The sequence below is a fragment of the Pelodiscus sinensis genome, chromosome 6 (assembly GCF_049634645.1).
Source record: "Pelodiscus sinensis isolate JC-2024 chromosome 6, ASM4963464v1, whole genome shotgun sequence".
In the NCBI taxonomy this organism is placed as follows: Eukaryota; Metazoa; Chordata; order Testudines; family Trionychidae; genus Pelodiscus; species Pelodiscus sinensis.
The window spans coordinates 32,444,460-32,458,976 of NC_134716.1; the positions used below are offsets into that span (position 1 = coordinate 32,444,460).

The 14,517-nt window shown below is 42.7% G+C and overlaps 1 protein-coding gene across 10 annotated transcripts in view; it reads right to left on the bottom strand.

The window, feature by feature from the left end:
* APBA1 (amyloid beta precursor protein binding family A member 1) overlaps nt 1-14,517 on the bottom strand; it is a 153,540-nt gene that overhangs the window by 90,276 nt on the left and 48,747 nt on the right. The window contains exon 1 of one of the 10 annotated variants that reach the window (XM_075931692.1): nt 5,742-6,740. The exons of 6 other annotated variants lie outside the window; for them this stretch is intronic. The gene's annotated coding sequence lies outside the window, so the exon portion shown is untranslated. Of the gene's footprint in view, nt 1-1,128; nt 1,158-5,741; nt 6,741-14,517 lie in introns of those variants that run through there. 3 more of the 10 variants (XM_075931689.1, XM_075931691.1, XM_075931694.1) reach the window with 3 other exon arrangements.

Below are 14,517 nucleotides of genomic sequence, written 5' to 3' on the forward strand. Positions count from 1 at the left end.
CTGTCGCGCTGTGCCGATCAGCTGTTTGTCTGCTCAGCGCGCTAGTCTGGACGCTCCGCGGTCAACATCAAAGGCATTTGTCGACCTCCCCGGTAAACCTCATCCCACGAGGCATACCCTGGAGGTCGACAAATGCCTTTGATGTTGACCGCGGAGCGTCCAGACTAGCGCGCTGAGCCGACAAACAGCTGATCGGCACAGCACAGCAGACATTTAAATTTAAGTGAAGCAGCGATTATTTAAATCGCCGCTTCATTTCCCTATGCTGGGTAGCCTAATCTACATGCCTCTGTCTCTAGAGACATGTAGTCTAGACATACCCTAAGAGCTGACTGGAACAAAGCACTAACAGCAATGGTGCTGCTATGTGATCAGGAGAGAATAGAGAATTATGAACACGAAGTGGAATATCATACAGGAAATGAATGAAGATTTAACTTCTTTAACATCACTAGTGGTTCAACCCAATCTTTGTGCTATGTTTCCAGGATAAACGAAGGCCAAGAGTTCATCTCTTGCTACTCCCAGTCACAACAGCTACAGCTGAGTGTTCTTTTTCTTCCTTGAATAGAATTTTGTGTTCTAAAAGAAGTTGCATTTTGCCTAACATGAACATATCACAAAGTACTAGAACTAATGGACACACAAGAAGTCACTATTGAATGCACTGCATTCAAGAAGTTCAGTAATTAATTGTGCAAAACTACAGCAAGAAACCAAGAGGGACGGAAAATGTAGTGCTTCACAGTAGGACTGAGTAGTAAACTTTAATTTCTGTGATGATTTTAGAACATGAATTGTATCTAATAAAATTGTCATGAAACTGGGTTGTTTTTTTTCAATTTGTCTATGATACCTTACAACCTGCCTGCACCCTCACAGTCTCAGCCCTCATCGGCCCTCCCCTCCCATCTGCCTCCATACATTTGAACACACATGCTACATTTCAATTACTGGGAAAAACACTGCAGGTAACTGTACATAGGAGTAGGAGATTGGCTGTAGATTTTCCTTTTCCATTTAGCAAATACTGCCAATTCTGCATTGGCAAAGGGGCTAAAAGTAAAATTGATTTGGTTTTTCTTCCATTTATTTGCATACAAGTTTCCAAAAGGATGTTAAAAATACCAGCACTGCTCTGTAGATGCAGCTCGTTAGTTTACAGGTGCTCCCTCTGCTGGCTGCTCTCTGCAATGGATCACAAAGCACTGTAAGCTTTTCATGTACAGACAATGGCTATTCTTTTGAATTCTTCCTTGACAGAAGGGGATTCTTTTAAAATCAGATATTTACAGCGCACAAGCACTAGAAAGGCAAATCAAATATATATGGCCTTAAGATATCTAAGCATCACCATTTCATTTCAATAAAAATTTCGATTCTCAAAAACTATTTTTCCTCTTATTCTTTTCTCTTTCTGATGTTTCCTCCTTCCTTACCATGACAACACCTGAACAGCAAAGCCAATGTCACTGTTTTCACACTGTAAGAAGCACAACAGAGTGCTCCTCAGGAGTGATGTAGTCTACTCTACACCTCTCCCTTCTAGGACTCCATGTAAAATGCGTGCAATATGACCTTGGGTTTCAGTGTATATTGACCCTACAGCTTGGTAAACTGCCTACTTTTATTTTTCAAACGTTACTAGAAACTAGGGATGTGACTGGGTAACCAGTTAACTAAGGATGTTAAGGACTACTCGACTAGTTGACTATCCGATAAGCAAATGTTAGTCGACTAAGGACTAATCAATTCCGCCCCCCCTTCCCCCGCCTCTATGAGATAGAGGCAGCAAGGGGGGAGAGGGGCAGAAAGGGTACTTCAAAGCAGTAGCACCACACAGCTGAGCCAGAGATCAACTGTGAGGCGCTGCCCATTTAAAACACTGCCTTGGTGTTTCAAAGGGGCAGCGCTCTGGAGCCTCGGGTCAGCTGGGAACTCCCCAGCTGATCCTGGGTTCCGCGCAGCATATCTGCGGAACCCATAATCAGATGGGAACCTGGGTTCTGGGAAAATGCCGCATGGAACACAGAGTCAGCTGGGTAGTCCCCAGGTGATCCCGGGTACCACGGAAATGTCACGTAAAGCCTGGGATCAGCTGGGAACTACCCAGCTGACCCCAGGCTCTGAGCAGTATGCAGCACAGCATGGAGCTCAGGGTCATCAGGGGACTCTGTGTCCCCCTATTGGAGACTGATTCCCCTGCTGACCCCGGGCTTCCTGAGGGCCCTATGGATTTGAAGTGCACAAGAGCCCCCGTTGGGGACTCTTGTAGACTCTTGTACATTTCAAAGCAGACATGCCCTGGTGCAGCCCAGAGTCAGCAGGATTTCCTGCTGGCTCTGAGTGGCACATGGAGTTCTGCATTCCTCCTCTGAAATGTACAAAAGCCCCTGCAGGGGCTCTTGTACATTTTAAAGGAGGAATGCAGAAGTGCCTATTGACTAATCGATAGAAATTCCATCAACTACTCCACTAGTCAATTAACCACAATTTAATAATATATATAGATATAGAGAGAGAGAGAGATAAACCTATCTCATAGAACTGGAAGAGATCTTGAGAGGTCATGGAGTCCAGTCCCCTGCCCTCATGGCAGGACCAAGTACTATCCCTGGCAGATTTGCCCCAGATCCCTAAATGGCCCCCTCAAGGATTGAACTCACAACCCCGGGTTTAGCAGGCCAATGCTCAAACCACTGAGCTATCTCCCCCCTTAGAATTAACTGGTAACGGTGATGCTTACTGGGTAACCAATTAACCAGCCCCCCCCAAGAACTGGCAGTCATGGGGGCTGCTCCAGCCGAGCTGGGCCCACTGTGCCACGGGGGTGGGGGAGAGGCTTAATCAGTTAACTGGTTAAATGGGATTTTAGAGCCCTATTGTAGACAAATGTTTATAATATCTCAAATTTCAGTACTGCACATCACTAACTCCTCAGTCTTCAGGTATGCAATGTGCAGATGCTATTTTTGCCTCTTAAGCAAGGAAAATACCTACAGCAATTCATTGTGCCAAGATCCCAGAGGCTCCACTGGTTCCTTATTTGTTGCAGGAAACAATGCAAGGTTCTGGCACTCAGTGCAGACACTAGGCATAACCAAACTAAGCAATTGTTTAGGGTAGTGTTTCTCAAAGGGTGTGTCTACACAGCAGGGCTTAACTCAAAGTCAATTGCGTAGCTTATTTAGAAATAGCTTATTTTGTAATTGGGAGTGTCTACACAGCACTTATTTCGAAATAGAGCACTCTTCCTCCAACTTCCCTTAGTCCTCATACAATGAGGGTTGCAGGAGTCCGAATAAGAAGACCTTCAGCTTCACAGTATTTTGACATTATTTCAAAAAAATTGCCTGCTGTGTAGATGCGGAGTAAGTTATTTCAAAACAACACTAGTTATTTTGAAACAATGTTGCTGTGTAGACGTACCCAAAGTGGGGGGCAGGCCCGCCCTGGAAAGGCTGTTAATGGGCCGCTTCGGTTTGTTTACTTACCAGCTCCATAGCCACGGAGCCCTCCCGTGGCACCCCTTGGCTGCAAAGGGCAAACCACAGCCAATGGGAGCCACGAGGCTCCGTGGCTGCAGAGCTGTTAAGTAAACAAACCAGAGTGGCCTGTTAGCAACTTTCTGAAAGTGGACCCACGGCTCACGTTGAGAAACACTGGCTTAGGGCCTACGTTTGCCACTTAACCATGAGGCCACCTATTAAGCCTCATGCTGCTGTGAGGAGAGGTGCCTTTGCCCACAGGCCACAGCATGGAATTGCCCCAGAGTTGCTGTAGTTCGGGGAGAGGTGCCCTTTCCTCAGCTCCCACTCAGGCTAGCCCGGACATCTAGGGAGTGCCCCTCTCTGGCCAGGCCTTGCTGGAGCTGCTATAGCAACAATGTGGTGCTTTTCATCTGGCTCCAAGTTTCTGTGATAAGAGAAGCCTGGGGATTGTCCTCTTTCCCTGGGGCAGCCTGCACACCCCCCCCCCAAGACTCTCATTCCTGCCTCACTCTGGATCCCACCCCCCCATCTGGAGGACTCCCTCCTTCCTTCTGCACCCTGAACTCCGACCTGCACCCCAAACTCTACATGCCTGGCCTCACCCTAGAGTCCACACCTCCAGCCATAGCCCTCACTCCTCCCCCACCCTCTGCCCTAGCCTTGTGCTCCCTCCCACACTTGTAACTCCTCCCCAGCTACCACACACTGTCCATGTGAAGAATGACTTTTGTGATATGCACCAATATGGATGCTGTTGGCACACCTCACCACCATATTGTTGCAGATAACATTCATCCCGCACATGGGCATAAAAAGTAGAGGGAACACTGACTGGTTAGGGCCCCATATGTGTGTGGGGAGGAATATTCCTCCACAAGACCCCCACTGGGATAATACGGGGAGTGCTGGCTATAATCTCTAAAAGCCTTTTTAGAAACACGACAGGGACATCTTAAAAATGCCTCTTCATCCCTCCTAGATAGTTGTGATCAACAGGAATGCTAAAGCTGACAGTTCAGGCTTAAACTCTTTTGAGCAAGGGCCAGAGTATCCTTGAGCTTGAATTCCTTACTAGAGAAAAGCAGATTAAATCCAACTGTTCTCACAGCGTTGTGGGAAACCCACCTCTTCCAAAAAGCATCTGGTCAATGATGAACCCTGAAAAGCTAATTAAAATAATAACTAACACCTACAAAATGCAGTAAGAGTATTTGCAGCAGAACCTAGACTAATAGGCTACACTGCAGCCAAATCCAATATTTTAGTCATTAATTTTTACATCTAGCACCTAGATAGGAGGGTAATAGGCTTCTCAGAGATGCCAAAAATAGACAAATATGCCATGCCACCGTACTAGCATGAGGTGCAGTAACCAGTCATCAACTATTCACAAACTCACTCATGACACAGGGCTCATTCCACTCCCACTGTAATCAACATAAAAACTTCTGCTGACTTCAGTGGAAGCAAATTCTGGCCAACAATTGACAGCTCTCACAACTCTTGTAAAAGCCCCAAGTTTTAACTTGTTTGGATAATAATGCAAGTGCTTCCTGAATATTTACTAAGTTAATTCATACTTGCATCCTCCAATGAGATAGGTGGTGGTGTCCTCATCATACACTTGTTGAATAATGAGATACAAAGAGGCACAAAATGGTACGCTTGGTGCCAGTCTTGGAACCATTGGCACAGCTGATAAACAGCTGGGGAGTCTCTGTCTCCTGGTCCTGCCATCAGTGTATTAGATGACATTGTTTTCTTCTTTTCCCTGCAAACATTAACTCTTACAGTCCCATCAGAACAATATGACATGGCATTAAGACACTTTTTACCCAAATGCTACAGAATCTTCTTTTGACTTATGTTTTTAATTCTGTAAATCCTTAGTCAGTATTTCTGATGTAGTCTTGGGAAAGCTGGGAGAGGAAATTTCCTTACAGATATACAGTAGCCTACTACTTATCTCACATAAAATCCCAGACAACCAAGATGTGAAGGAAATTAATTGAGAAGCCTTCCATCAGTAATCACAGAGGAGGGGGAGGATGTTCATTCTTTGCTAAGGAAAACTCAACCTCCTACATCTCCATAGTTTTCTGCTCTTGAGGCAGTAAGAAAAAGAATAGAAAGAAATTCCCTTTTCTCTAACAATGTCATTTACTTTCCTTTTCATGGCACAAAATGGCCAGAGGATAGAAAGGCAGGAATGTGAAGAAATGTAGCAATATCCAACAAAGTCACTCTCACCTTTGCACTAAGTGCATAAGCTTCTTCCGGCACTTCAGTCCCCCATGCAGCATTCAGTGGAGAGAAAGGCTCTTGTCACTTCTGCAGCAATGTTCCAAAATCAAATTATTTCCATTATGTCATCATGAGACAAAACTATGTCACTCATGAAACTTAAGCTTTCTTGAAATATTTTTCCTTGTATTCGTCTACCAAGTTTTGGGTTCATAGTCAGTGATAGTTCCTGGAGGCATTGAAAAAAACCACCTATATAGAAAAATTGCTGTTTGTCAGTCATATTTTCTGTCCTCTCCCTTTGTTACTAAGGCAACATCTGCATGAAAATAGAATCTGAGTATCACAGGAATTCACCTGAGGTCACAACTCAGGAATCTAAGTGGGATATCACAAAGAGGAGCTACATTTAGATGTAGACTATCAGACAGGAGAAGATGAGTGCTTAAAACAAAAGTCTCTCAATATTTCATCTCATACAACTTTGTAAAATATGTGCATGCGATATCAAAAATATCAAAGAATGTAAGCGGAAATTAATTGTCTCTAAATCAAACAGGCCAAATTAATGGGTCAATAAAGCACAAAATTTGCTAGAATATATCAGCAAAGTTTTGGACATAGAATCAGTTATTTTAAAGCGCTGTGCAATTTTTGGGATGGGAGGCACTCTGTATAGGACTTTGAATTATATTTACTAATCAGTGCAACTATCTTTCTTATGCAAAATAAAAACTCAGTTGTTGCCCACAAGGGTTATGATATTGTTTGGCCAACCTGGATGAACAAGATCAGTGTTCTTATCTTAAGAGTCAAATCCTGAAGTTGTTGATTAGTTTTCACTCATCCTCTGTGCCTCAACAATACTTTGCAACAGAGGTAACATCTGAGGTGCAGAGTCTAGAGGAGAAGGTAAATTAGCACACTGACTGAGAATTCTCTCAAGGGGAAAGAGCATGATAAATGAAAATGTAAGCTTGAAAGAGATTACATATAGGAAACTGCACAGATCAGTATGGGGTTTACAGCTTTTTATAGGCACAGCAAAAGAAACATTGGAGAAAAAAGAATTTCACTATAGCCAGGTTAACAAATTAAAGATAATTTAATACAGATAAACCATAGGATAAATCAGGAGCAAAAACCAAAAGAAGGCATTTGCATCGCATGAAAAGTTGCTTCATGGATTTATGAGTTATTACAGAAATCCCTTTGTTTCGTGAATATACAGCTATGCGGAAGGAGGCTTATAAGACACAGAGCTCTTCCTTTGTTCTTGCATATTTAACTCTTTGGTGTTTGGGAATCAGACTTCAGGGGTGAATTATTGGAACATTGCAGAAGGAATATCAGGCCTCAAATGCAGATAATGAAATACAGTGAGAAGCTAAGCCTTACTAACAGTATTTCTTAAACAAGAAGTTTGGAAAACTAACAGTAATGGATAGACGGAGCAAAAAGGAGGGCCTGGCATTTGGTACAAACACAATTTTAAAGAGGTTCATACAAGAAGCTAAGCAAAGTAAATATTGTGGTCCAGGGTAAACAAAACAGCCAATCAATAATCTCTATTCAAGGCGCATCTATGCATTTGTCAAGACCAAAATAAAAAATAATCACATATACTACAAATGCTTAAACCAAAGAAAATATCAAAATGAAAAAAAGCATTTTAGTTCAATCCCCAAACTAAACTGTAAGATCTGATGATGCTTTTGGCTCTTACCCATCCCCAGTAAGATTTACCCCTACTTCATAAAATCCATATAAAACAGAACCACAGAGCTACAAACACTTTGGGAATGGAGGCTGTTTGGAACTCTGAAATGTTCGTAATTGAACAAAACATTATGGTTGTTTTTCAAAATTCTGCAACAACACTGACCTAATACATTTTTTAAACTTTACTATGCAGAAGAAAAATGTAAATGAAACAAACACAAACTATTTCCTTATCTTGTCAAATCTTTAAATGTTTTTTAGCAGTTTACATTTAAGACAATACTGTATTGTATTTGCTTGCTCTGTGCGTGTGTCTGCTGCACCCTGGCTGCATATTTCCAGTTCCAAATAATGAGTGTGGTTGACTGTTCAGTTTATAACCCGGTTAGTTGATAATTCTGAGGTTCTTCCGTAGGCCCTAACGGAGCAAATGTCCTAGATGTGATTCTATAACATCACATCCCAATTTTCCACGTCTCAGCCTAGTTCCTGAATTTCAGCAAATTCAGATGTAGCTTGGTTGAACAAAGGAAAGATAATGGTTTAAAATCCTTCCCTCCCTAGAATTTCTTAATACTCCCAGCCCAAATACAATTAAAACCTTTGTTATTTCTTTCCCTTCTCTTGCTAGCCAGTGATAACCCTGACTTTTGGCCAAGTGTAAGTGGTGCAGATTTCACATTTAATGGGCAGGTTTTTGGGTGAGTTTTTTGTTTTGTTTTGTTTTATTTTGTTTGTGCATATGGGCAGTAAATGGCATGTTTGTATTCAGATTTAGAGAGAAATCATCAACTTGAAATCTAATAAAAAACTTGAAATCTAACCAAAACCACATGTTCTACATCTGCCCCAGAGTTATCCTGCCATTTTTGTGTTTTTATAAATCACATTGTCTATATTGCCCCTCACACAAATGCTTCAGGGTGTCTACAGCCACAAGGCCACCTACAACCCTTCTGTAATCTCGTAACATTCCTGTAGCAGCTACAGTAACAGCTTATATGGAAAAAATTGTAAATCTTTCATATATTTTTAGTTGTCTTTAATGTAACACAGCAACTGGGAACAGCCAATCTCCTGTGAGCAGCCTGCTTTCTGCAGACCACCTGCAAGTATCCTGTGGCCCACTAAACTAACAGGGGAATTAGAGGAACTGACTACATAAACTGCTGAAAAGCACATTAACAAATGGGGAAAAAAAAACTTCTCAACTCTCTTTCAGTTGCAATAACCGTAGATGCTACCTGTAATAACAGTGGTTACTAAAAAGCCTTCAAATAAAGTGTGATTTAAATTCATGTGTATTGTTAACACCCCCAGTTCTTCCATCACAGGGATGGGGAGGAGAGAAGAGGTTACTACTAAAGATTCCAGTGTTAATCCTTCTTCACCTTCAATAAGCATAGTTGATTTAGGTTCTTATAAAACGTTTAATACATGAACATGGTCTATCAGACTTGCCTAACAAAAGACATCCTAAACACAAAGCCCAGATTTTAAACAGAGACACACATTAAAATGAACTCCATCTTCTCTGATGTATTTCAGGCCAAATACAAACTCGTATCTAGAAAAGAACTCCTGCCATGTGCTTTTTGTCAGCTCAGGGTCACGTTGTAAATAATATCCAAGGAAGGTCATTTTGCCATTGCCATTATATTCTCTGCAACTTCAGGCTAGATCCTGCTAACAGATCCACGAGCCAGACTCCTGCACTGAAGTGGAAGCCCACTGAAATCAAGAGGAGTTTGACTTTTGTAGGACACACTGATTAAGCTGAAGGATCCATCTTTTAGAGACCTTTATATGTTGTGTAGGCTATAAATCCAGACAAAATTTGCCCCAGTGTGAGCAGGGCTCCAGCTCCTGAAATGGTGTTTGGCAATTAAAGTGCTACCTCTTTTATAAAATTAAGGTTAGGGAGTAAATGATCGGTCTTGGGCTTTAACGAACATGAATGTTATTTTGGAAAGTTAGGTGCCTCTTTTTTTCCCCCGAGAGAGCCCCACCTGATACAGACTCCTTCAGCCCCAGGGGGCACAATCAGCAGCTCCACTATGCCACGGGAAGACAGGAGAGAGAATGGTCTCAATCCATGATAAAAAATGTGGGGAAAATAGGGGGGAAAAAAACACTCCTCTGTCATCCACCAGCCACAACCCAAACATATGGGTCAGACCTGGAGAGACTGGGAAGGAACACCTCTGCCACTCTCTATAGGAACCTGCTAACAGCCTAAAAGGGAGGGAAAGAAATCCCCTCCTCCGAAAAAAAATATAGGACAAACAGCTGAGGGATGGGAAATGTGCCATGCCCTTTCACTCCACAGGAATCTAGGAGAGGGAGGAATTTCTTCATCACTTTCCACCCAAACAGCCACAGATTCCTGTGGTTTTTTTCCCAGCCTACCAACAATCCCATATTCTCACGTGTGTTTTTCTCCACAATACTGCCCCAAGATGATTTGGTGGAGAGGAATCCAGAGACATTCCTTTTGCCTTTCAGTGCTCCTCTGGTGGTCTTAGCGATCCTGTCTATAGGTCCAGGGGATTCCCAGCCCCAGTAATAATGCATGATCCTATCTCAGCAAAGCTACAAAAAGAAATCAGATCAATCAGGACCTATCAAAATCAGGATGTTCAAAATTAGTAAAAAAATCGGAAGGCCTAGATTTGTCATTTACTCCCATGCTGAATGTGACTTTTTGTGTTAGTGCATAAAAAAAGTTCCAGAGCAAACAGAAGAAGCAGTAAACATTGTAATGAGTATCGGCCTCATGTAAACAATGGCTTTTTAATTCCTTAGGGACACTTTTTAAAAACAGATTAGATCAGAGGATCTCACACAGTGGTCTGCAGATCCATTCAGGTGGTCCACAGATAGTTCCCTCTACAGGTGTGCATGGAAGCAACCACCTGCAACAGAATGAAAGGCCACCCACTAGGAATGCAACACTACAGCCGTTTAAATGGCTAACCAATGAGCATAAGCTCACTGGCTATGATAACGGCTCCCAGAGAGCCAGCTGCAGCCTTGTGCTGCTGCCTCTGTACCACCATGGGCTCTGTGCTGAGATTTTCAGTGGTTAGATAGTTACCTAATTAACCGCTTTTTAACATCTTTACCACCCACTGAAATGGGTGCTGCACAGTGAGATATGGCATAGGTGGAAGAGGGCACCGGGGTGAGGTGGGGAGAACAGGTAATAGGTGGGAGAGAGCATTGGGGTGATGAGATGGTGGAGAAATTTAGGGTGTTCGGGGCTGGAGCTGGTACTGAAAAAGATGACTTTCCCCAGAGCCAGGGCTGTCAGAGCAGGAGAGAGTGAGAGACCCCGCTTCTTTCAACCCCCACTTGGGAGCTACCACAGGAAAGATCATTAAGTGAGCTACCGAGTCCCTCATCAATTTTCAAGTGGTCCATGAAAAAAGTTTGAGAACCACTGGATTAGATTCCTGAGAACATTTTACCAGTCCCATGAAAAAAATCTTTCAGCACTTAAGAGAAACCAATAGAGTTCTGTTGAAATTTCTCTAAAAACTTGCTGAATAGAGAATATTACCCTTTCAATACCTTTTGGAACCAGCAAGGATCTATTAAATTGTATTAGATGTTAAATAACCTATTCTAAAGGTAACATTTTGTATTAAATTCTATAAGACTTTTCTATAAGGGTCATTAGAGTGTTATTAGACACAAATTTGACCATGTTACATGACAACGTCTCTTTAATAAAACTTATCCATCCAATCTTTTGCCTTTTATTTTAGTGATACAACCTGATAAGAATAATACAATTTCTATCAAACACTAAACAGTTTATATACCAGAGTCCAGTCCAGCATATTTAATAAGACCAATATTTTTGTGAATTAGTTGGTACATTATAAGTTCACTAAGCCAGGCAGAAAGCTATTTTTCATTAATATTACAGTTGAACAGCTGCCACTCAGCTGCACCTCACATTTTTTTAAAGCTTCATTCAAACAGGAGCCATCTGATGCACAGAAATAAAATCATTAATAAAAACTTGAAAAACAGATAATGCTCACACTGAAAATTAACACCTTGGCTTCTTCTGCACAACTATTTTCAAACAGCTCCCACGCTGGCCTTCCTTTAACAATGAGACCATTATTCTGGGGCAATGTAATATTTCAGTGACATCATTGCTAGAGCCCTGTGCAGATTTGCAATCTGTAAAAGTGGTCCAAGAATATCCACATACGTGGACACGGATTTCCGCAGATTTGCAGGGCTCTAATTATCGTTTCAGTAAGGCACAGCTGCCAAAACATAAGTTCTGGGACATCTTATTCAGAATCATACTCTTACAACAGCTGCATCCCATGTTCCATTCCTACGATGAACTCACCAATGCAGAGTCCCACTATCTTCAGTGGGGTTCCATGTGGGCACTGCAGCCTGTATGGCATAGCTTAGGACACCACTGCATAAATTCTCAAAGGAATGAAGTAGCTGAAGCCAGTGTCAAGTTAATTGAAGAGCACTGATTGGTAACACAAAGACAATTTGATTTCAGTAGCAACATGGGATGTATAGTATTTTCAAAAACACCTATGTCACTAGGATCCTAAAGTTATGTATGAACTGCACAAGGGAGACTATGGAGGTCTTCAGGGTGCACCAAAGTACTGCACTGTACCTCCTCCATACAAAGAGTCTGCTGGCACACACTAAAGTTTGTATTACTGTTGTCCTCTTCTAACAGGTCTACATTAATCCAAGTAGGCACCTTTTAGTGCACATTAACCATACTCACCCTGAAGAATTACAGCATAGCACTTTGATGTGCAATGCAATTCACACTAAGATGTTAGGTATCGTATAACTGACTAATCGAATAGTCAATGCATTTTTGCATTGATTATTCAATTAGTCAATACGGTGACACTGCCCCTTTGAAATGCCACTGCAGCATTTCAAAGCGGCAGCACCACATGGTGCCCACGATCAGCTAGGGAGTCCCCAGCTGACCCCGGGCTCCAAGCGGCTCTGTCGCTTTGAAATGCCATGAGGAGATTGATGCCGGACTTCCTGCTGCATTCAAAGCAGCAGCGCCACACAAAGCAGCTGACCCCAGGCTCTGTGCGGCGCTTCCACTTTGAAGTACACTCCTCTTCTCCCCCCCACTTGCTGCCTCTATTTAATGGGGGGGGGGGAGACCAATTAGTCAACTTTCCTGTCGACTATCCGATAAGCATTTGCTTATCAATTAGTCCTTGACATCCCTAATTCACACCCTCTTAATCTGAACTATGGGGGCCATGTGGACAAGCCCTAAGACAGTGGCTCTCAGTTTGGTCTTCAGACCACTAGCGTCTTGCAGGTCGGCCGAGGGCTCAGGGCCTGCCCCCCCTTGCAGTGGGGAGACCATGCATGTGCTCCAGCCCTGCAGCCTCCCACCCCATGTGGTTGGAGAAACAGCATTGGCTTCCTGCTGGAAGGGAGCCCCAAACTTCAAAGGCTGGATTGGGCTTGTGAGAGGAGGAAGCAATTCCACATGCTGCCACTCCCACTCCCCCTCCTTCTGGCGGCTAAAGGAATAGCAGTGCAGGGAACCACTCACCTGGAGGCTTTCCTCAATGCTCCCTTTGGCTGGAATCCTGGTCAATGGGAGCAACAGGAGGCGGTGCCTGGGAGCAGCTGGGGTGCCCAGATCCCTATCCCATCCTCCTCACACACACACACCCTCCTGCTGAGACCCTGCACACACACCCCAGACCCCTCCACCCCCCCATATACTCCTGCACCCAACTTCCTGGTCAGATCCCCACTGCCCCAGCCTGCTCCTGCACCCGACCTCCCACCCAGACTTTGCATCCCCTCCTGAATCCATTTTGTCATCATGGGTGGTTGGCCGGTGGTCCACAGAAAGGTTTGCATTGAGTGGGATGGGCTGCAAGACAAAAAGTTTGAGAACCAATGTTTTAAGCCCTACTTTTAAAGGAAGCAAGCAAATATAGAATTTACTCTGCTAACAGGAGGGCTGACAGCATTAATTAAGGAATTTTGTAATCAACTTTGAAGATGAAATACAAAATTTGTACCAGGTGTTCTTAATGTCATAGCATTTACACCATGAAATGTGATTGGGGAGAGGAAGGGATGCAGTTAATCTGAAATAAAACCACTATAACCAGAAGGAAAAGGCACATCATATTTCCGAAGACTATTTCATTTTTGCAGCAGGGACAAAATGACTTACAAGAACCCAATCTGCTTGAATTTTCAGCTTCAGAAGAAGAACAAGATGCCTTCTCCATGACACCAATACTCTTCTGATGGGAGTCAAATATTTGTTGGAAATTTATTCTTGGCACATAAGAAAAGCTTGACTACAGCAACAGCAATAATTAAACACCTTTCAAGCACCTTCATTATGTGTGATGTAAATTTTTTCATTGCTATTTAGACACATCACAGCTGATGGAGCGACTTTGATATCTATCTATCTATCTATAGAGAGAGAGAGAGAGACTACGAATTTAACCGTAAAACATTCTGTCAAATCCTAGTGTTTGAGATATCTATTTTTGTTTTTAAAAACATGGATATCTACTTGAAATTGCATATGTTTATAAAATCATGAAAGGAGTTAAATGGAAAGCAATAATCAGAAAAAAGTGATATGCACAGTTGAACACCTCCAAATTGTTTTTATTTTTAAGACCGGGGGGCAAGTAGCAGTGGCATCAACTGATTCTTCTTTGGAATTTGTGCGATCACATTCATCAGGTAAGCATCAAGGCTTCTATGTTCTTAGAACTCATGTCTGTTTCCCTGGATCAAATGCAACCCTGATGTAACTCCACGGAAAGGAAAATACAACAGGTTATTATACATGCAGTTTTTATATTATGGGAAAGATTTTCAAAAGTGTACAGCTGAGGTTGCCAGCTGTCTGTTTTTAGACCAGAACACCTGGTAAAAAAGGGACTTTGACAGCTTCAGTTGGCACCCCAACCGGGCCTTTAAAAGTTCAACTGGTGGCACAGCATAGCTAAAGCAAGCTCCCTGCCTGCTGTGGCTCCAGGTG